Source organism: Tursiops truncatus, chromosome 8 (genome assembly GCF_011762595.2).
Source record: "Tursiops truncatus isolate mTurTru1 chromosome 8, mTurTru1.mat.Y, whole genome shotgun sequence".
Lineage (NCBI taxonomy): Eukaryota > Metazoa > Chordata > Mammalia > Artiodactyla > Delphinidae > Tursiops > Tursiops truncatus.
The window spans coordinates 10454738-10478052 of record NC_047041.1 but is presented as its reverse complement, the minus strand read 5'-3'; the positions used below and the strand labels follow the sequence as shown (position 1 = coordinate 10478052).

Below are 23315 nucleotides of genomic sequence, written 5' to 3'. Positions count from 1 at the left end.
CAGCAAATCTGTCGGTGTCACTGCTTCATACTCACCAGATCGCTTTCATCTCTCATCTGTATTATTGCAATTGCCTCCAAACGGATCTCTCTGTTTTCACATTTGCTCTCCTACAGTTTCTGCTCATCAGCATATCAAGAGATCCTTTTACAATGTAGGATGGATTATATCACTCAAAACACCCTAGTGTTTTCCCCATCACAGTCAAAGTAAAATCTAAAGCCTTCAAGTCCCTATCTGGTGTGTTTCCTTGTCACCTCTCTGAGTTTTATCTCCTTTCACCCTCCTTGCTCTTTGAACCGAAGCCACTGATTGATCTACTTACTGTTCCTTGAATACACGAACGGTGCTCCTGCCTCAGGCCTTTTGTACTTGCTGGTCCCTCTGCCAGGAATGCTCTTCACATAGACGTCCACATGGTTGCCTCCCTCACTGGTTCATTTATGATCTTATTGGACCACCCTGTATAAAATAGAAATCCCTTCCCATCCTTCCTTGCTTTATTCTTTTCCAAAACACTTATCATAAGATGCATGCATTTATTTATTCGTTATAATAGCTGTCCTCTCCCTGAGAATATAAACTGCATGAGGGTGAAGATTTTTGTATGTTTCACTCACTGCTGTATCCCCAGGGCCAGAACAATGAATGGCTGGCACGTGGTAGATGTCCCATTAATATTTACTAAGAGAATAAATGACTCTAGGTCAGTTTCTACAACAGATTCCGAATGACCAGCCCAGCTCTCTGTGGAATTCTGCTCACTCAGAGTGCGTAAATCTTCCACACTGTTTAGGGTAGGAGTCGGGGCATGGTGGTTGGGAGGGCCACTAGACCTTTTCTGCTATAAATTCTTTTTCCATCTGATGGTATTTACCATCCCAAGATTTCAGCTCTGGCTCCAGACTTGCCTGAGGATGTTTGTCAGGAAGAACTGGACTAAGAATTCAGTGATTCTCAAGATGGTTTCCCTGAAAAGGCCCTTGTGGAACACCACCCGTTTAAAAGTCCTGAATCCAGACTGCCTGTTTCATTCTCGGAGGCATTATTTAAAGTATTTCCAGTGGTGCGGGGGCAGGAGGTGTGAGCTACTTTTGTTACTTAGTGGTTTCAAAAGCCTTCCAGGATCTCTTTCCTTATTACCCCAAAGAATTTGCTCACTCTTAACCCTTCTCTACCGTCACCTAACATAACCTCTTAGACTTCCTAGCTCATCAGCAGATCTGTTCGTGCATTTCATCTGCACCTCCAACTCTTAGTGGGTGAAATTGAGAAACATGCCACTCCCTTCTTTTGGGATGTCTCTTGGGAGAGCGAGACTTCTTTTCCTTGGAGAGGCAGAGAATGATATTCATAGAAGATACTTTTTATTGAATGAACCAATTGCACAGACTTTTAATTCCTTGGAGAATGTTCCATATTCGTGGTACAGCGCATTAGTCCTAATACTTTTAAAGAATGAAAACATTGCGTTGTATTTGCGTGGTTTTCCATCATGCTCTGCAGCCCTTCACATCTGTTATTTCATTTGACGGTCATGAAGCTTGCTGTAATAGACAAGTTGTATCCAATTTTACAGATGAAAACAGGAGCATTGTTGGGTCCTAGTGACTCACTTAGGACCGCCCTTGATCGACGGACGGCCCAGTCCATCTCAGGTCTTTGGTGCTCCCACTCCCTGGCCTTCAGCGCTTGGCCTCCCCCCAATACTGATAGGTGTCCCTCTGGTTCTCCCCTGCACTCCTGGAGCTCAAGTCCCTGTCTCAAACACTTGATGATTGCCTTTTCCTGTGGGAGTCCATTTCTAGCTTACAGCATCCTACTGTTGGTTTTGCCAGGTTCTGAGGGGGCGGGCTGGGGAATGTCTGTGTCTGGGGACTGTTCTTTCCCTAGAAGGATGCTCAGTGGAAGAAGGAACCGTCATGAATGAACCGTAGGATCCATGGCTGGCTGCCCTTCCCGTGTTCATGGGTCCCCAAGCTCCAACCTGGTCTAGAGTTGGGCTTCCTCTCTGGACATCCACTGGGAAGTCACATCCTTTAGAAATCTTCCACTTGTAAGTCAGGCAGCCCTAGGGGGTAACCTTGAAGCATAATACTCAGACTGGTATTTCTTTGACCACAGAATTATAGCAATGGCCACCTTTGTATAGTGCTCTAAGGGTTACGACCATGCTTCAGAAGCTCCCAGAGAGTCTTTTAAAATGCAGGTTCCTGGACTCCTCCCCTGGACATTCTAATTAAGTAGGTTTAAGAAGGATCCAGAAATCTGTAATTAAAAAAAAAAAAGGAATTCCTTGGCAATTAACCTGGCTCTGAAATCACTGTTTAGATTACAAAGCCCTTTTGTTTATAATACTTCATTTGTTCCTTACAGCACACGAGGAAGCTGTTAACCTCTTTTGCAGATGGGGCTCAAATATGGTAAATGACTTATTCCAAATTCCTAAGTTAGGGAATGGCAGAGCCAAGCCTCCAGCCTCAGGTCTTTGTCTCCAAACCTGGTTCTCTTTCCACTCCGTTCTCCCTTAAGAGACTCCTTCCTTCTCTCGGTTGCCCTGGGGTATTGGTTTTCCCTCATACCCTGATTGCAAGCCAACAGTCTCACTCACCAGGTCCAACTGTTCTCTCCTGAGAGCAGCTCTGAGCAGGTTTGGGGAAGACAGTAGGAATCCAGGCCCTGGGGGAAGCTTTTCCGGCCATCCTTCCATGTCAGGTATCCGGGAATATCAGGCAACAGTGGTGGCCAGGCCCAGCCCCATCCTGGAGGACGTGCAGCCACCACGAGTTGAGTGCTGCAGGGGCCCCAGACCAGCTTTCATGACCAAATAGAACTTTCAGCCCAGTTCCAAGAAAGAATTCTGGAGAGCACAGGCTGAAACCACTGACCGCTGGCATGGAGAGTTGGTGGTAAAGTAAATCTTTCCTCTTTCCGTGTGCGTTGTGTTTGGAGCCAGCTCATTATGGAGAAACCTCAGAATCTCAGGTTTCATTGTAATGGGAAGAATGCAGGGTGGCGCTGGGGATGAGTATGGGAAACTTTGAATAGATCTTCTGGTGTCTGTGGATGGGGAGATGCCAACGTGTAAGGGTCATGGGAGGGCAGGGCTCCTTTGTTCCAGCCGCCCCATACCTTCGGGCACACCGTCCTGCGGCTGAAAGTCTTGCGTTGACTTTGGAGGGGGCCCTCCTCGGCCCGACTCCCAGTGTGCCTGCTGTCCTTGGGATTTCAGAGGTTAGAACCTGCAGGAACTTTGCTTTAGGAATGGGCACTTGATTTCTAGTTCTTGCATTTATTCATGTAGTATAGGCATCATTATATCATGGTTAAAAGCATGGGCCCAATCTGGCTGTGCCACATACTAGCCTTGTAATTACGTTGCGGTGCCTGTTTCCTCATCCGTAAGATGGTGACACTAGTGCCCACTTCCTAGGGTTGTGGTGAGGATTAGACAACGTGTGGCAGGTACACAGGAGGTGCCACCTACTGCTTGCCAAACATCCAGCTCCGTGCCCCACCCCCCCACCCCCGTGGCATGTAGGAGAACAGCCATGGACCCCGCTTTGCAGGAGTTCACAGTTTACCGGGAGACAGACAGAGCAGCAGATCACCGCGACATCAAATGGGAAGTCCTGTAGTAGAGGAACGTTCAGAGTGTCACGGGGGCACAGACGAGGGGCAGGCCGTGAGGGGCTGGGGCTGGGCCTGAACTGGAGGCGGCTTCCTAGCAGAGATGGTACATTTGATCTTAAACGGTCAGTAGAAGTCCGCCTGATGGAGAAAGAGGGACCAGCATTCCAGACAGAGGCAGCAGCATGAGTAGGGCCACAGAGGCATGTAAACTCTAACATGTGCGGGAAATTCTGTCAGGTGGAGAATGTGATGCATCCAAAGGAGGTGGGAGGTGAGGCAGAGGGTCAGTGAGCGCAGGGACCATAAATGCCGAGGGATTTGGACTTCACCCGAAGGAAGTGCACTTGAGGGTCACTGGGGCCGTTGGAGAAATGTGCTCAAGTTTGTATTTTCATGAAATCAGTCGGATTGTTGGGAGAAGTGGAGAACAATAAAAAAGGAAACAAACTAACCGGCTGACTTGAGTCTCTCACCCTCCTTAAAGGTGAGTGTAGGTCATCTCCCCCCATTCAGAGAACACCCGACTCCAACTGTGGCCAACAGACAGGGCATGGAGAACTTGGTGCCGATCCTGCCTGTGACTTTCAAGGTGACCTTGAGAAGGGCCCTTCAAGTGTCTGGGCTCCCAGTTGCTCTGTAGTTCAATGGGGATTGCATACGTGGTCTCCCTACCTCATAGGAGCAGGGTGCTGTACTCTATTCCCGCAAAATGTAGCCCCCTCAGAAGGAAAACTGGGGGTCCAGCGCTTGTTCTGTCTTTCTATAGAGTGTATTTGCACTTAATTTTATTATTTAATAGGGAGCATTCTCATGATGCAAAAAGCAACGTGATAGAAAAAGTTACCCATCGCAAGCCTTGCTCCTACCCACCCACCCTCTTGTGCCCCCATTCCCTCCACAAGAAGCCACCCTTACTAGTTCCTTGGGTGTCCTTCTAGCATTTATGCAAATTATGCATAATTATGCATAATTATGCACAAACTTATGCAAATTATAGCGAATACAAATTGAGATGCTTACTGTACCCCGTGTCTTATATAAGTCCAGACACTTCTAGAACATGCATCATTTTCTTCTTCAGGCCGTATATCAACAAGCTCTTTGAAAAATAAAAGTTGTGCTTGTCAAGGGCTTTCTGAGTAGTCCAGTTATTTCTTACAAAATGGAATAAAGGAGAGCTTTGCTGTGACATTGTCTCCCTGCTCTGTAAAATAGGGACAACCTTCTGTCTACCCTGACTCCCATGGGGGAAAGTTATAAGTCATTTCACACTCATAAATTACTTCGAGACTTCTGGTGGAAGGGAGTCTCACAGTGGGACTGTCTGATGATTTCCTCAGTGAAATATTCCTGCTTTGTTCACTGGTTCCAGGATTTTTTCCTTTTTTTTTAATTTAGACTGCTAATTGTTGAGGTTTTTTCCTCCCCTCCAGCTTTTCCTCTTAAAACCACTGAGTCTTAATGGGCAGCCCGTGTCTCCGCCAGGGCCATGTGGGTCTGATTTTAAGCCGCATCCTGCCAGAGACTCCTGCCTGCACGCATGTGGCTCCCACCGCTTCTCCCGGCGTCTGGTGCAAAGTCCTTTCTTTTTTTCTACCACATGTGCTGAGCCACACAGAAGCTTCAAGACTTCACAGCACAGCACAGCAGTAAGCCAGTGCTGGCTGTAATTAGCTAGAATTGCACATTCCTCCTGGTCAGAAAGACATCGTATCTTCGCCTTTTCGTTCACTGTGGAGAATTTCCTGCGTTCTCTAGGTTCGCTGGAGAGGCCTCAGAGGAAGGAAGTTGTCTGTGAAAGGGGGGAGGGGCTCACTCTCTAAGGTCTCTGCAGTTCTCAGGGTGCACTTTAATGACACCTTCCGGGGCTGCCTGTCCCAACATCAGGAGGTAACCATGACGCACCGTAGGTTTAGCGGATGCCGGGAGTGGAGACCTCCGAGATACGCACCAAGAGAACACGGACAGTGATGCTATTGTCCGGAAACCACAGAACCTGGTGAATGTTTTGAAAGGGATTTGGTTTTGTTTTACTGGCAAGCTTCTGGAAGTCTTTTCTTGAGGCAGAGAGCTTATGTTAGGTCTTAGGTAGAGCATAAGGCCGTTGTCTCTCAGATGTGGACTTGGTCATGGGGAGCTTAATTCTGGGCCGTGGTTCAAAGCCTTGCTGGTGCCAGCTTTGAGAATTTGAGAAATTCAGGTCCCGCCCGAGGAACCAGAGGGATTTTGAACAGTCCCTTCACCCTCCCTGCCCAGCCAGGCAGGGCAGCAGCCAGGGGCATATTCTCTATCCTGAGGGCTAACGGCCCTCACCTATAGGAAATTCACACATTAGGGACCATCTTCCGCTCGGTCCTCACCTATAGGAACTTCACAGGTTAGGGACCGTCTTCCACTCTGTAGTCTTAGCCCATGTTGAAGATGAGCCATGCCGTTGTCCCGGGTGGATGTGTACAATCTAGGAGGATTCGAGAATCACTGAGCTCCCTTATGGAAGGTTTCGCCATCTATCTGCATTGTTCCCGTGGGCCTCCCTTCAGGAAGACGGACGTTTGAAAGGGCTCATGGGTGCTGCTGGGGAGATGTTCCCCATTGTAAATTGGCACAGACAGCTTTCTGCACTTTCTTCTCGCCAGGACCACTCTCTATGGTATTTCTGTTGGAGCAGGTGGGGTTCAACTTGAGCAGGAACCCCCATGGATTGGGGCCACCAGCCCAGTGTCTAGGTCATAGGTCTGAGCTGATAAGACCCACAAGCACTTCTGTTATAATTAGAGCACTTTCCTGCTCCATTGAACAGCTCCCTATTTAAACATTAGCCTCTCCAGGGAGACACTGGTGACCCCTAGCCCAGCACAGTGTCTGGCTTACTGTGAGCACTCAGTCATTGGTTGTTGGGTTGGGTACTTCATTCAACAACATTACTTGAGCCCCTACCACGTGCTTGGTGTTGTGCTAGAATCTGGCAGTGCCAAAGTAAGGTAGAGGCCCCGCCCATAAAGAGTTTATAATCTAGAAGGAGAGGCACCGGGGTACTCCCAACATCTGGCACATTGCCAGACACATGGGGGTCACCTGATGGCTTTTGAACTTGAAGTTACAGAATGACGGAACTGGAGGGTCTTCGGGATCGCAGCGTCCCTCCCTCTCACTTCAGAAATGAAGACACTGATTGGCGAGGGACTTGCATTCAAGGCCACCCAGACAGAGGCAGAGAGAGAACTCGGTCCATGGTCCTCGCTTTCGGCTCTTTGTAGCACCCCTCTCAGCTTGCTTTTGGCGCTTAACGAGAAGGGTCCAATTCTGAAAAGTAAAGGCAGTACCAAAAAGCGTAGGAACCCGCTTGCACTGCACGCCCGCCGCTTCTCGGTGACCTGAATCCTGTAAGTACTTGGAAACTCCGGACACTGGTTCTCAGACGTGGGCTGCAGAGTGAGTTACTCAGAGGCAGCAGGGGCCCAGCTGCCTGCAGTTCCCACTGAGATGTCACTCTTGGGAGGCCAGAGCTCCCAAGCTGGAGAGTCATCAGTTTGACCTTGTGGCTCTTTGAGCTGGGGTGCCGAATGGTGTTCAGGATAAGGTGTGTGAGAGGTTCTGGTTTGTAAACCACATAGAAGGGCTTTCCATCCTGCTAAAATAAGGCCGGGACCTTGTTTGACCCTGATTCAAACAAAGTAACTGTAAAAAGATGTTGAGATAATCATGGAGAAAAGAATGTGGATTTGATATTTGATGATACTAAGAAATGCTCACAAATGGTAGAGATGATCATGGCACAGTGACTGTGTTACAGGAAAAACAGTCATCAGTTAGAGAGGCATAGGAGGTTGTTTTGGAATACTCTAGGGAAAAAAGTAAGTCTTCATAAGAGTTTTGGGGTAAGGTGATATGTATGAGATTTGCTTTAAAATATTCCAGGGGAGGGGCTTCCCTGGTGGCGCAGTGGTTGAGAGTCCGCCTGCCGATGCAGGGGACACGGGTTTGTGCCCCGGTCCGGGAAGTTCCCACATGCCGTGGAGCGGCTGGGCCCGTGAGCCATGGCCACTGAGCCTGCGCGTCCGGAGCCTGTGCTCCTCAACGGGAGAGTCCACAACAGTGAGAGGCCTGTGTACCAAAAAAAAAAAAAAATTACAGGGGAAAAAAAAGTTGGGGAATAGATGAAAAATTTGGCCAAACATTGGTCATTGTCGTTACTGAAGCTGGGAGATAAATGCAAGGCAGTTTGTCATACTAGTCTCTCTACTTCTGTATGTGTTTGGAAAAGTCCAGAATAAAAAGTTAGAGAAATAGGGTCTAGATCTCTCTCCTTGCCCTCCATGCCCACCGCTGAAGCCCTTCCAGTCAGGGTGGAGGCTGGCACTGCGATGACAGACCACACGAGGAGGCTACCGCAGGGGCCCTGTAGTAGTTGGCCGGGCCCCTGGCTAATTTAGAGGTGCCCTGAAGGGCTGGACCCTCCTTTGAAGCCCCTTGTACCATGTCAGCCAACAGCCCCATCTCATCCCTGTTGTGTCTTTGGCAGCCACCTCCTCCTCAGCCCGGGGAGCTCAGTGCCATCCTTGGTGTTTACCATTCCCTGCCAAGTGCATCTGCCCATCAGGCCAGCCCCGTCAGACTCACCCAGAGAGGCCCACCTAAGGCAGACTCTGCCGAGCAGGTGACACAACGCATCGCCAACGCTGCACATCGGGGCGTGACAGGGTTTCTCTCTCAACACCCTGCGATGCCGCTATCTGAATCCTTATTCACCCTCAGTCCATGTCTGTCCATTTCCGCTCCCTCCCTGATAGAGGGACCATCGTTATATCTCCCTGCTGGTGGTCTGCAGAAGGATCTGCAGTCACCCACAGCCTTTACAATGTAGAGATTTCACTAGTATTCGTTGGTTTCACTTTTTTCTCTCTTGTCTTACTCATACATGAACTTTTTGTACCCAATCTTGATCTTAGACCAGAGGGTTCCCTTCTGGTCTTCTACGGCTGTGCCCTTTAGGACAGAGTGCAGATTCCCTAGGTCCACAGGGACGCGCTTACCTGGAGCCTGTGTCCCTCCCCCTCCCCCTGCCCCCCACAAACACACATCACACACTCTGGGTGTTAAGGACCCAGAGGACTAGCAGGCTGCTTCCTGAGTTTCTTCCCTGTGTCCAGCCTCTCGAGGACAGACACCCCTAGCCCTGAGCATGACCAAGGAGCAGCTGTTTGTGGTGTGAACAGTTTTGACATGCTCCTGAGGTGTCCATACACATGCATGTGAGGACTCTCCTGGTACCCGAAGGAGCCGGGGGGAGGGCATAAAAGCGGGTGGGGGCAGAGCGCACGTAAAGGGATCAGGGCCAGCCGTGTTTTGGCACAAAATGCCAAGGAGTCTGGGAAATCTAACCAGGCCTTGATGAAGGCCGATGTGTCAAGCAGGAGGATAGGACGTATTTTATTTGCCAGTTTGTTTGCTTGATTTATAGCTTCTAAGCATTAGACGTCGGACAGGTGGGTCTCCCTTGACATTCTTGCCCAGGCTCTGCACATTTTAGGTATCTGTGTCCTAACTGAGACACGGGAATTTTGCTCGTGGCTGGACTTCATCTCATCTCAAGATAAGCTTATGTTCTCCCACAGTATTTCCTGCAGCTTGTAAAATACAACTTGTGAAGTCCTGTTGTAGCACCAGTTACTTCCTGTGTTTATAATGGAGGTGAAATCATGGTTTGCCTTTCCACCACCCTGCTTCCCATTCCCAAACAAGCAAGCCTGAGTTACATAAGCTAACAAGCTAATCTAAAATAACCTTAAAGTGAGGGTCACTTACGTGTGCCAACAACTTTATCTAAAAGTCTTCCCCTGTAATTTCCTATGCTCGTTCAAAGGGACTGGCAGGGTTCTGGCCTCCCTTCAATGGGCATTAGCCGTAAGACCTAAAAAGTTGAGCTATTTTTTAAATTATAGTTTCCCAAAGTGGCTCCTTCTCTTCAAATAGGTGCTGGAATTCCACCTGCCCTCCCTTTCTCCCTCCAATGAAACATTTTCATCTCTCTCAATGAGGTTTTTTTTTTAACTTTTATTGGAGTATAGTTGATTTACAGTGTTGTGTTAGTTTCAGGTGTATAGCAATCAGTGAGTTCTATTGAAATGCCTGACCTCTTATGGTACACTCATCACTATGTTACCAATCAGGGTTCATGGCCTCCTTAATCAATAGAAATTGATAAGAGGCCAGACAAGGATTTTAGGCAAGGCTTTATTGGGTCTCCTGCTGTAGCAGGAGGGAGCAAAAACAAGTAACTGGTTCCCTTGCTTGCTACCTGAGGGAGTGCAGGCTGGTTCCTTATATGGAGTGAGGGTAGGGGTGTGTCCAGGAGTCGGGCCAGAGGGGTGGCTTAGGTGGTCTGCCCACCCCTTTCGTGGTGCTGTGTGCAGGGGCATGCGTAGTACCCTGCTTTTGCTCCCGGATCTTCAGAAGTCGGGCTTGGGTTCTTTTGGGCTTTTTGTATCTTGTCCATAATTTGCCCCAACTGCGCATGCATGCAGTTATTTTTAGTCCCTTACAATTTCTTTGTATTTTGTTACTCAGGGAGACGTTTATCCAGGTACAAGCATTGCAGCCAAGGGCCCCAGCTCCCAGGTTCCAGCTTGTCTCAACTGTACCTATGTAATATCAAACAGAAAGGTTTTGAAGGGCTTTGGGAATGTCAGAGCAAACGTCTCCCACCCATATTGGCTGTGTAGTTGGCCTGTCGCTCTCTTTAGAGACATTAAGCCCTCATGTTAAATAGCAAATAAGAATACGAAAAAAACACAATGTCTATATGTGTAAAACTGAGTCTCTTTGCTGTACAGCAGTGATTGTCACAACACTGTAAATCAACTAAACTTCAATTAAAAAATTAAATTAAAAAAATAAATAAGAAAGGACTGTGGATTTGGGGAGGGAGTATTGAGGTCAAGGAAGCAAGTAGGAGGCTTCACATCGACAAAAGAAGTGCACCCCCTACACCCCTGCAAACCTTGGCTTCCGCCCCCTCACTGCATCTCAAACCCCAATTAAAGTTTAATCCAAATCATCACAAGTGCAAAGTGTTTTCTTCAAGCTCCATTACTTCATGGAGCTCCCAGGTGTCCAATTTAATACATGCTTCAGGGAAAGATGTCTGGCAGGGACTGGATGCAGGTATTGACTTTGGAAAGAGGAGTCCTAACATCCTCAAGTATGTCTGAACATGCTCGAGTATGTCGCTGATCAGTCCCTGGAAACAAGTCCCAGCCATCCAGTTTGCTTGTTTATGTGGCTTGGGCGCCTTGCACCCGAGCTCGGCCCAAATCCAAGCTTCACATTGGCAATCCTGCCATTCGACGTGTTTGGCTCTTGTCTCTAAATGGGTGTCGACAGACAGAATCTCCACTCCTTCATTCAGAAGTGCATTCATTCATAACCTTTATTCCCCAAACGTGTGTTGAGGAGCCCTGCGTGAGGCTTGGGAGGGAAGGGAGACTGATCACAGTGCAGGCCTTGCCTTAAAGGCAGCCAAGCTGTATGAACGAATTATCATAGTGATGAGAAGAGCGTGTGATAATAGAGGTATGTACAGAAATGTATGAACGCAGGAGAAGTAGTGTCTTGTCTGGAGGAACTGGATGAGGTATCAGAGGAGGGGACACCTGATGTGGACGTTGAATGATGCGCAAGAACAGGGATGGCTGAATAGGGCCATTGACATTTACATTCTCCTCTCGAGACTTAACACTTCAAAAGCTTTTGGTTTTCATGAGCACAGAGAGGGCTGGAGGCCTGATGATCCACTGGGGGCCTTATCTACAGCTGCCGTGAGGAGAGAGAGAATGGAAAAGAGCTTCGGATGCTGAGCCAGAGGGAAGGACTCTGCCTGGGCACAGGGGATTTACCAAGGAGAAAGGAAGGGGCTCAGGGGCCGGCCCCACCCCTTTGCTTGGGCGTCAGTCATAGACTTACTAGTTGTTGATGCCTCCGGTATGCCACTGGGTGGGAACCAGCAGCCCCGAAAGGCCAGTGGGGATAGTTGTCAGCTCTGCTCATCTGAAGACTTGGCATGTGCTTCACATACAAACCTCACTGCAGCCACTGCCTTGATTCCCATCTTGAAATAACTCATCACGGGATGAGTATTTTAAGATGCAGCTTTCATCGAGAAGCTTCCATTAAAGCAATTCCAGTAGAGTGAATAATCATTTCCCCCCCTTCATCAGACATGCTTGTCTTACAGAATTATGATGAGTTCAATTCTCACTTTTTTTAGTCCCATCTTAAAAAAAAAAAAAGCCCTCAGAGAAATGATCCTGCATCTGTGTTAAAAAGTTTCCCTCTGTGTTTTCAGATCCGTCTTTTCTGGGTCAGCATTTCTCTTTAAGGCTTTCCTTATCACAGTTCTTTTTTTCTTTTTTTTTTTAACTTCCTGTTTCCTATCGAGCTTTGTATAAACTCATTTTGTCTTAAGCCATTCAGGAGTGAACTTTTCCCCTTTTTTTGCAGGCCAGTACTTTTTCAGCAACTTCTTATTCACTGTACACTCGAAGGTCATGCTTGTTTCAAATGTTTTGACAATCTTCAATTATTTGCACTTAAGGATTTGAGTAGAAAAGGGGAGCTGCATAAATTACCAGCAGAATGACATTAGAGCATGACATAGATGATACCCAGTGACAGGTTCTCCCCATGTGTTTATTCGCCCTTGGAATGTACTTAAGATCTTGTGTTTAACACACTAAACTGCTTCATCTGCAATTCTTATGCATAGAGTAGATGGGCAACAAAATTTACAGTGCAGAACCAACCCATTGGCATGTGGGTAACAGAAAGCTGGAGTAATGTAACTTTTCTCTACCAGGAATCATAAGGAGAGGCCAGATAATCTTCTAGTTAAGGAAAGAAACAAAAGCCTAGACAGACACCAGCCTGACTCACAAAGACCTAGGCTTCTTTCCTTTATTTATTCAGCATTTACTGAGCACCTAGTGTATGATAGATGCCAGAGATTGATTGATTGATTAATTTTTTAAGAATTTTAAAAAAATTTTTATTTATTTTGGATGCACCGGGTCTTCGTTGCGGCATGCGGACTTCTTAGTTGTGGCACACAGACGTCTTAGTTGTGGCATGCGAACTCTTAGTTGCGGCATGCATGTGGGATCTAGGTCCCTGGGATCAAACGCAGACCCCCTGCATTGGGAGCGTGCAGTCTTACCCACTGGACCACCAGGGAAGTCCCAGATGCCAGAGATTTAAAGAAGCGAAAGACATTTCTCTATCTTCTTTGGGTCAGTAAAGGCAAACACAGCTTGACAGAAGCCAAACAGACGAGTCCCTGGTAGGAACAGTTAACTCCACTGTACTGTCCAGAGTGTGACTCCAAGCTCACTCTGGTCGCCACAGGACAGGCCAATGAATTAGAGACAAGGTGTTGAGGCAAGGAAGACGACTTAATTCAGAAAGCTGGTAGACAGAGAAGATGGCAGACTAAAGTCTCAAAATAATCATCTTATCGGGGCTCAGATGCCAGTTTCTTTTATAGCACAGAGAGGGGGAGGAGATGAGGAAGAAAGGTAAAAAGGCCATAAGTTTTGCAAATATCCCCTGGAATGGCCAGCCTCGGGGAGGGGACGTGTTAATTTCTTCTTTCTTACAGCCATCCACAGGTGGACAGGGTCCGGATGTTTGCCTGAACAAAGGCACTTTGGTTTAACATTCAGGCAGGGGGGCAGGGTTCCCCGAGGCAGGCCATTATGTATAGACAGTACCCTTTTAGTGAACAAAAGCAGCGGAGAGCAAAGGTTAAAGTAAAAGAAACAGATCCAACATGTAGTCGATTTGGCGCTTCCCTGTTACAAATATAGAAAAGTGCGTCGAAGGCAGGTATGTGTGGAAACGGGAACAGTGTTCCGGGCAGAGGGCCCGAGCATGTACAAAGACAAGGAAGGAAACAATGTATTAAAGGAGAGAGAGTTCAGGGTTGTTGAGATGTGTGGGAGGGAAATGGCAGGGTTGAGCATAGAAAAGTAGGTTTGGGCACCAGCATGAAGCGCCTTGCATGCCAAATGGAAAAGATTTTATTCTGTAGGTAACAGCAACTCTCTAAAGACTTAAGCAGAGGTAATATGGTCCAGTCTCAATTCTAGAATAATAACTCTGACAGCAAGGCAGACAGTGTATAAAAGAGGAGAAAGGACTAGGGGACACCAGAGCAGACTTGCCAGGTGAGAGATGAAGCTGTCCCGGCCCAGGACAGAAGAGCTGTAGATGGAACACAGGCGGTACAGCCACCACAGTTAGCATGCTTTGGTAGCCGATAGAGAAAGGGAAATGAGGAAGATGGGCAAGTTGAGAACGGTTCGTAATTTCTCCTTATTTCAATGCCATGACCGATTTTCGAAATGCACAGGTTAAAAACGTCTACTGCTAAAGTACAGCCCTTGCTGCCTCTCGGTGTTTCTCCAGCTCCTTTCAGAAACGGGTAACTCATCCCTAGAATTTTGAGGGGGACACAGCCTCATTCTGCATACCTGACTCTGAGGAATGCAGAGGACTGGTAACATACAAGGCTCAGGCTTTTAGCTTTTTCCTCTTTAATTTAATAAACACCTTTGGCATCATGCTAGAATGTAAGGCATGTCGAGTGAAGACCTGGTCCTTTTCCTCCATAAGCTCGTAAGCTTATGGAGGAGAAAGACAGGTACAACATTAAATATTAACCAAGGCAGAATGAAAACCTAAGGGCTGTGGGAGCACAGAGAGAAGCCTAGGAGGATGCAGGAGGGTTTCCTGTACCAGGTGGTGTTGGGGCCAGGCTGTTCGTGTTTGCTGAGTATCTACCACATGCCCCGTACTTCCCTCAGCACTGAGAATAACAGTCAAATATATATATATACACAGTAAGGAGGAAGAAAAACACTACGTAAGTCGTTACAAGCACAGTGAATACTGGACGAGAGAATTGCAGGATGTCATGAGGGTAAGTAAGTGAGAGCTTAGTCTAAGGAATCAGCGAAAGCAACCCAGAAGATGTAACCTGGGATGTGAAAAATGAGCCGAGATATTGGTGTAGGAGAGGGAGAGAGAAGTACGTGTTCCCTTGCTCCGTTGTGAGAAGATGTGTTCAAAGAATGGAAAGAAATCTAATGTGACAAGAGCATATAGAGAAGGGGGAGTGGCCTTAAGAAAGGCTAGGAGGGGCCAGAAAATCTGTCAGACAGGCTTGTTAGCCATGGTGAGGTCCTGGCACTTTATCCTAAAGGAAGTAGGGAGCTATGGAGGTTTTAAGCAGAAGAGTGGTGTGATGGCTGCATATTTGGAGAATAAATCGGAAACGGCAAAACTGGAAGCTGCTGCGGTAGTCAGAGTGAGCGGCAGTGGTGGCTTAGAGAGAGGAGATGACAGATTGAAGAGACCAGGGGTGGAATAAATTCAGGAGCAGACCTGGGCAAGAAAGGAAAGAGAGGAAGAAGTTAGGAGTTGATCTTAAGCTTCTCATTTGGGAAGTGGGACAGATGGTGTGTTATTAACTGAGAGAATCTGGAGAGAAACAGGTTTGCAGGGGGAAAAGGTGAGTTTGGTGTTTGAACACGTGAGGTTTAGTACAAGCAAGATATTCAAGCAGAGATTAACAGGAAGGAACGTGTTATGGAAGCACAATGGTTAAGAGGGAGAAATGGAGCTTCCCTGGTGGCGCAGTGGTTGAGAGTCCGCCTGCCGATGCTGGGGACACGGGTTCGTGCCCCGGTCCGGGAAGATCCCACATGCAGCGGAGTGGCTGGACCCGTGAGCCATGGCCACTGAGCCTGCGCATCCGGAGCCTGTGCTCCGCAGCGGGAGAGGCCACAGCAGTGAGAGACCCGTGTACCGCAAAAAAAAAAAAATTTTTTTTAAAAAAGAGGGAGAAATGGTTGGTACACAGAGCATCAGTGTGTACAGGTGGGAGTCGCGGTCATGGGAGTGGCTGGGATCTCCTAGAGAGAGTGAACAGAATAGGGAAAGAAAGACTGGACACATGCCTGAGGAATACCAACAATTAGAAGGCCTGCAGAAGAGTCGGAGATAACAAAGAAAGCTGAGAAGGAACAGCTAGAGAAAACAGCAGAAAACCCAAAGGGTATAGTGTCAGCGAGGTAGAAAGTAGAGAGCAAAGGGAGCATCAGTAACGTGAAATGCTGTTGAGAGGCCACGAGAGACTGAAATTCAAAAAGCCCACTGAACGGACTGTGATAGTTCAGATTCTTACCGCCGCTTCCCGAGTGACCTGAGACAAGCTACTTAATTTCACACTGAGCCCCCATCTATAAACTGGAGTGACGGTACAATATTCAGCATCTGAAGTTTCAGTCAATATTAGCCATTATTTCTCACATGATTTTTGACGTGGAGGACTCCTGGGGGCTTGTGGGGGAGCAATTTTAGTGGCGAGGTGCCTGATCAGAGTAGCTTTGAACCAGAGGGAAAAGTGAGGTTGAAGATTTGGAAGGGATTGTTGAAACGTAGAGGAGGAGACCACAGGGAAGGAGAAGCAGAAGATCCAGGAAAAGGATGAATTGGCTTTCAGTGAGTATACAGCAAAACAGCCGAGAAGGAGAGGCATGAGCCAGGGGCCTGAGGTGTGGTATTATCTCAGTACATGGTATGATAAAGGAGCGCAGTCCGGTATGATGGTCGGGAGGATGGAGGATGGGAAATGGAAGACCGATGGGTGGGAACTGAACCTGTCAAGAATGTGACATTCATGAGTTTGAGCATCTGAATTTTGATTTTGTGAATGTAAGAGAACCATTGACAGTTTTAAAGGAGTGGAAAGTCTAACTCAACTAGCTTTAGGAAAATTACTCTAACAGTAGTGAGAAGGATAGATTAGAGTGGAGAAAGATGGTTCCACGCTGCAGTTGCTGGTGGTGGAATTTTAATACAGAGCAAAAGGCCGCCTGTGAGCGTTTGATCTTCACTTGCTCACTTAACCTCATCTAGACTCCACTTCCCCATCAATAAAATGGGGATGATAGTGTTTCTCTCTGAGGTTCTTTTGAGCATCATGTTTCATGTCAAGGACCCAGGATGGTGCCTGGCATCCAGTGAACAGTGAATATCCTTGCACTCCCCGTGCTCCGCCTCCCCCCCCCCGCCCACTTTTGGCAGCTACCTGAATGTCTTCCTGGCACCTGATTCTCAGGGGAAGTATCTTTGCTTCCCACCTTTCTGGGCCGCACTAAAATAAAACAACAATCTTATCTTGCAGAAAGGTTCCTTTCAAGAGTGGGACTACTCTGTCACTACTGCTACTGCTCACCCCTGACTGGGCAAATCGACGTAAGTTCTTTGCATTGCACCAGACTGTCTGGACGCAAGAGTTTCTGTGTTTGGGGCTGGGCAGTGGCTCAAGAGTATTGCTTTTTCATTAAGCTTTTAAGGCACTTACCTACAAGATGGGTAACACATCCTTCCTTGACAGATGGCAAAACCCTGAAGTTGTTCCCTTAAGTTCTCCTCTAATTTCTCCTTTTATCCCACCCTCTGTGACATCCGATTTGGTAAAATTCGTTTCCACACAGAAATAACTGGTTTCTTGAAAAGATAGAATATGGATGATTATATTTCTCTAAAGCCATATGCCCCATAAATCCTGGCATCCGCACAGATGACATTTGATTCCATTTGGTTTTATTCATTCAATAAATATATATTTTTTAATTTTAAATATTTATTCGTGGCTGCATTGGGTCTTCGTTGCTGCGCGCGGGCTTTCTCTCTAGTTGTGGTGAGCGGGGGCTACCCTTCATTGCAGTGCACGGGCTTCTCATTGTGGTGGCTTCTCTTGTTGTGGAGCATGGGCTCTAGGCACGCGGGCTTCAGTAGTTGTGGCATGTGGGCTCAGTAGTTGGGGCTCGCGGGCTTAGTTGCTCCGCGGCATGTGGGATCTTCCCGGACCAGGGCTCAAGTCCGTATCCCCTGCATTGACAGGAGGATTCTTAACCACTGTGCCACCAGGGAAGTCCCTCAATAAATATTTATTGAGTGTCTGCTTGGTGTCTTGGCATCACAAAATAAAAATTCAAATACTCAAACTCATGAATGTCACATTCTTGACGTAATTTCAGTAGACGGTGGCTAGGTTAGGTAAGAGGTGCCATCCAGCTTTCAGGTCGGGGGAGGGGGGACTAAGGGGTTGCAATAAAAAGCTTTAGAAAGCTGGCATTTGAACTGAGTCTCGAAGCGTGAGCTCGGTTTTCCCAGGTGAAGTAAAAGGGATGGGCTTTCCTGACATGTTTCCTGATGAAATGACATGTGATTTGAAAGAGGATGGCTGACCCTGAAAAGGCTGACGTATTCATTGTCCCAGAACGAGGATGCCAGCCAATGTTCACTGAGAGCTCAGTATATGCCACGTAAGGTGCTAAGTGCCTTGTGTTTTACTTCACCTGATTCACAGAACCGTATGAGGCAGGTCCTATGAGTATTCCCATTTTACACAGGAGGCAACTGATCTCAGAGAGGTTGAGTAAGTTGCCCGTGGTCACACAGTGACACAGCTATGATTGAACATAAGCTGTTCCGCTCCAGAGTCTGTGGATGCTGTGAACCACCACTGCACGAGCTGGGTGCGGGCCGTGGTACAGAGGACGAGGGGCGAGGGGATGGGCGGAAGGAAGAAGGGTGGGTGGAGACCAGCTTCGAGGGACTGAACACTAAGATGGGGCTGGTAGATATATCTTTGCATGTTTATTTCTTATAAAAGTGTAAGTATATTACTTTTAAAGTGAAATAGGACCCATTATTTAGACACTTTTTAATTTATTTTTTAAGGCATTTCTCTTTTTTAAAATTTATTTTATTTATTTATTTTTGGCTGTGTTGGGTCTTCGTTGCTGCACGTGGGCTTTCTCTAGTTGCGGTGAGCAGGGGCTACTCTTTGTTGTGGTGCACAGGCTTCTCATTGCGGGGGCTTCTCTTGTTGCAGAGCACGGGCTCTAGGCACACGGGCTTCAGTAGTTGCGGCACGTGGGCTCAATAGTTGTGGCTCTCAGGCTCTAGAGTGCAGGCTCAGTAGTTGTGGCACACGGGCTTAGTTGCTCTGCAGCATGTGGGGTCTTCCCAGAGCAGGGCTCGAACCCGTGTCCCCTGCATTGGCAGGCGGATTCTTAACCACTCCGCCACCAGGGAAGCCTGATACTTTTTTTTTTAGCAGAAGTCCTGCTTTAGTGGGAGATAATAATTGTATAAATGAGACAAGAGGATTAGTGTAGGAAATCTAACTTAAAAACCAACTGTTCTTAGGGATTTTGATTCTTACTTACTTGAAAAACGCTTACTGATACATAGATTCACTTTCAGTCATCAAAGTAAACCCCAACAATGTAAAAGTACTTCTAAGTTACTCACTCTTTTCACTTGAAAAATGATGAAATTTATTTTCCGTGAAAAATTAAGGAATGTAGATTGGCTTTAACCTCCAGCTCTCGTAAGCACTAACATTGTAATGCGATTCAGATTTCTATAGGAACTTGCCCAGAAAAAAATATCTGTTCAATTTACTTTCAGTTCATAGAACACTTTCATGTTCTGGGTTTCCTCCCACCCCCAACAGTGAATATTAAGAATTATCGATTTGAACCTACTACCAGTATATTCACGAAGTGTTTCAAAAAGCAAAACTAAACCCAAACAAGTAAAAATATGAATCAACCACAGAAATAGCGCACTTGTGTTGGTTGTAAATAAATGAGTAAATAAATGAACATCTGGGCTCGTGACAGAATTCAGCCGAAGGAGCACAACTCCAGATCCTATTTGCTTCATTTCAGGTCCCTCACTTTAAGGTCTAAGTCAGTCCGTGTAGTGGTTACTCAGCTTCCCGCTTGGCAGGAGCTGCATTAGGAATCCAGTATTCCAGATTTACAGTCTTTGCCGGTCTCCGGGGAGGAGTGCTGACCTCTTTGGATCCTGAGGCCCGAGGGTCTCTGCTTGGAGAACACAAACCCCTAGCAAGGAGCCCAGCCACTCCCCTTCCTTCCCGCGAGGCCCTCATGACTTCCGGGCCCCACGAACATGAACTTGCTGGACTTGGGTGGCCAGGCTGCTTCAGAGCCTCTCTGGGAGCGAGCAGCCCCGTTTCCCTCCCGTGGCTTCTGCATCCCAGATCCTTCTGCTGACCAACGAAACCAGCCTTGAGCAAAGTCCAGCTCCCCGGATGACCCTCCTCTCCTCCTACCAGGTCTCTCCTGGAACCCGGGCTGCATCCACCACCCACACAAGCTGGAATTTAGCCTCTGCGGTCTGACAGTGGAGTACAGCCCTGCGAAACCCCTCCCCACTCCCCACAAAACAGCCCAGGGACAGCAGGCGCCGGTGTTGGGTACCATCCAAGGTCATCTCAGGCATCATCCGCTTTCTCACTCGTCAGTCGGTGAGACTCCGTTGGTCAGAGTCTCTGACCCCAGGGAGCATGAATGCCTGGAAGGGTCAGGAGAGGCTTTTAAGAAAAGGGTGGGACTTGGAGAAAGCGAGAGAGGTTTGGACAGTGGTCCAGACAGGAGGGAAGAGCAATACATTCTCCCAGCATGGGCGTCTCTCATTTCAGTCCTGGAGATCTCCAGGAAAGGAAATTCCAGGGCTTCCCCTGAGCCTGACCCATCCTTTTCCTGTGACATCTGATGTCCCGTTTTATAGGCCCCGGCTGTTAAATATATGAAACCTACAGTGCAGGGGACTGTGAAACAGAGGGCACAGTCTGACAGAACTGCTAGCCTGGTGGAAAAATCCAGCCGGGTCTCGTTTTTCGTCCCCTCTTGTCTCCTTCCAGCCACACACATGCTATCATCACTCGATCTGAGTCTCTTAGGCTGGTTTGGGAGGACAGCCTGCTGCTGGCACCCTGCTCTACCCTCCGGAGCATCCTTTGGCAGGAATATAGCACAAAGGGCTGTGTGTGCGGCTTCCCTCTAAGCTTCAAAGCACTGAAGCCAATTTCCTTTGCAAGGTCATTGCTGAAGGAAAAACGGTTCTTAATCACTTCTCTCAGAGAGAGAAAGAGAGAAAGCAAAGTTCCAGAAGTGTCATTCATCCCCAGAAATGTCATCTCGCTAAGGCTTCCCCTCCATCTTGCTCTGTAAATTGTGGAAATCAGTCCCAACTGCCTCAGGCAATTGAAGTCTATACATGGACCTATCCAAGCCCCTGGCACCAGGCCAGCTAGAATCTATTTCTATGCATGTGGTTTGTTATGTGTATGAAAAAGGGGGGGGGAGGGAGTGCCTTCAGGGCCAAAGGTGGGGCATGATGTTCGCCAGCCTGTGACAGAGCTTCACTCCTCTCCTTCGTCTTCTCTCCCTGCTCACATCAGGCATTGCTCTGGCTGTCCTAACACACTATCCATCTCAGACACACCTGCGTTCAGAGCCAGGGTGACAGGTGGAGTAGTGACATTCCTGAAAATGGAGCATTGAGATCAGAAAGGCTGCTTCTGGGCCCCCGGGACAAGTGACTTATCTCTTTGCTCTCAGCTTCCTCATCTGTAAAATGGGTATAGTATTCACCACTTCATGAAGCCATCTTGAAGACTTAAGGAGATGCTGGTTATGAAAAACTGTAGGGATTTCCCTGGCGGTCCAGTGGTTAAGACTCCCTGCTTCCACTGCAGGGGGCACAGGTTCGATCCCTGGTCAGGGAACTAAGATCCTGCGTGTGCTCATAAAACGGCCAAAAAAAGGAGAGAACGAAAAACTGTGAAATACAAGGTGCTGCAAGGAGTTCATCTTAGAAAACAGGTCCCTGGTCTGTTTCATCTTGGAATGGGGGGGAGGGGAGGGGCGGGGACAGGTCACAAAACTGAATATTTCCCTTGTAAAGGAGCCCGGCTGAGTAGGTAGCAGAGGACCTAAGGGGTGAGGTAGAACGGCTCACAGGAATTAGTCCCAGAGGACTCCGGGAAGAGGTGGCTTCCAAAAGAGAGGGTGCTCCATGTCTGCAGGCAGGAAGGCAGAGGGTGTTCCCTTCTTCCTCACAGAAAACCCCTGGCCGAGGGGGAGATGCCATGTGATCTGGGTGACTGCATCATCGCCGCCCTGGCCGGCCGAACGGTCCACAGCCGGGCGCCAGGCCTGGTGCTGCTCAGGGTCTTGGCTAAGCCCCGGCCTCGTGCCTCTGAAGGGGACGGGCACCCGCAAGGCGTCCCTTTTGAATCCAGCCCGCGCACCTGGGTCCTTCACACAGCGCTCGCCTCACCCACACCTCCCCTCCGCGCTCAGGCTTCCTGTTTTGAAACCACCAAGAGATGGAAAATGTGAGTGCTGTCACTTTAACGGCTCAGGCTGTGTGTGTGTGTGTGTGTGTGTACATGTAAGAGAACTGGGTGTGTGACTGTGTGCTGTGTGAATATGGGAGCTGTGTTGTGTGAGTGGGTGTATGTGTGTGTGGGCAAGTGTGTGAGTGTGTGTTGTATGTGATCCTGTGTCTGTTCGAGCATGTGTTGTGTGAGTGTGTGATCGTATGTGACCGTGTGATTGTGTGGCTGTATGAGCATGAGTTGTGAGCGTGAGCATGTGTGTTTGTGAGCACGAGTGTACCACACGGCCTAGAAAAGGCAGCTGAGGCCCAGGGCTTGCCAGTGCCCGGACACCTGTGGGGAGGGGTCTACTAGGCGCTGTTGCGCTCCCAGCACACCTGTCTGCCCCAGAGACAGAAGGGAGGGGCACTGTAAAATTAGTGTCTGCAAGCATGCAGGGGCAGGTGGCCGAGACCCTTCCTGTGAACTCCCAAAAGGTCATCTCACAGCTTGTAGAAAGGTCTTTTTTATTTTTCAAGCTTTAAAACAGAAATGATTTCTTACCAACCCCAAAATGGCTTTCTAAGGAGCTAGCTCATGTAATTGACCTTGCTTAAAGGGCAGGCAATGTGTCTAGTCCATGCCTTTATCTCCAGGACCTAATTCAGTTCCTGGCAGGTAGCAGGAGTCCAGTGAATTCATTAAGCAAATATTTATGAGGTGTTTACTATGTACCAGGGATTGCTGGAGGCTCTTGGGATTCCACGCAGATCATAACAAAATCTCTGCTCTCAGGTAGCTTATAGACATTGGGGGGAGACGATTGCCATCCCACGAATACAAATATTAAATATGGTAGGTGCTGGTAGTGTTGGATGAAAGAATGGATTCATTTTAAAGCTCTTTCCTTGGCTTTTTAGAGGAGGCTGTGGCTTGCCGAGTTCTGCAGAGCAAAGGCCAGAATCGGCATGCTTTTCTTCATTTACTAAGATAATGTAATTGACCCACGGTCTTTTGGAAACAAAACTTCTCCCCTAGTGAGAAAAGATAGACAAGGTTTCTCTTTCCTGCCATGCCCCTCCTCCACCCCATTGTTGCCCTCCTTAGAGCTTCTAGTACCTTCCCTCCTTCCCATATCACACCTGCTGTTCCTTCTCTCTCGTCTGGATGGCAAAAGTCCTCCCATCCATCAAGACTCTGCTCAAATCCTGCCCACTGTCAGCAGAGTTAATCTCACCGTCTTGGTGAGATGCTTTAATTTTATTTATTTTTGGCTACGTTGGGTCTTCGTTGCTGCACGCGGGCTTTCTCTAGCTGCGGCGAGCAGGGGCTACTCTTCGTTGCGGTGCGTGGGTTTCTCATTGCGGTGGCTTCTCTTGTTGCGGAGCATGGGTTCTAGATGCGCGGGCTTCAGTAG

The 23315-nt window shown here is 48.0% G+C and overlaps 1 protein-coding gene and 1 long non-coding RNA gene across 4 annotated transcripts in view; one reads left to right on the top strand and one right to left on the bottom strand.

The window, feature by feature from the left end:
* Positions 1 to 23315, top strand: part of UBASH3B (ubiquitin associated and SH3 domain containing B) — a 140773-nt gene that overhangs the window by 57326 nt on the left and 60132 nt on the right. The window lies entirely within an intron of this gene.
* LOC109550952 (uncharacterized) lies at positions 1351 to 3064 on the bottom strand. The gene is made up of 2 exons (XR_002177655.2): positions 2612 to 3064; positions 1351 to 1547 (listed from the first exon to the last, which is right to left on the bottom strand). It is a non-coding gene; the product is annotated as an uncharacterized lncRNA (long non-coding RNA).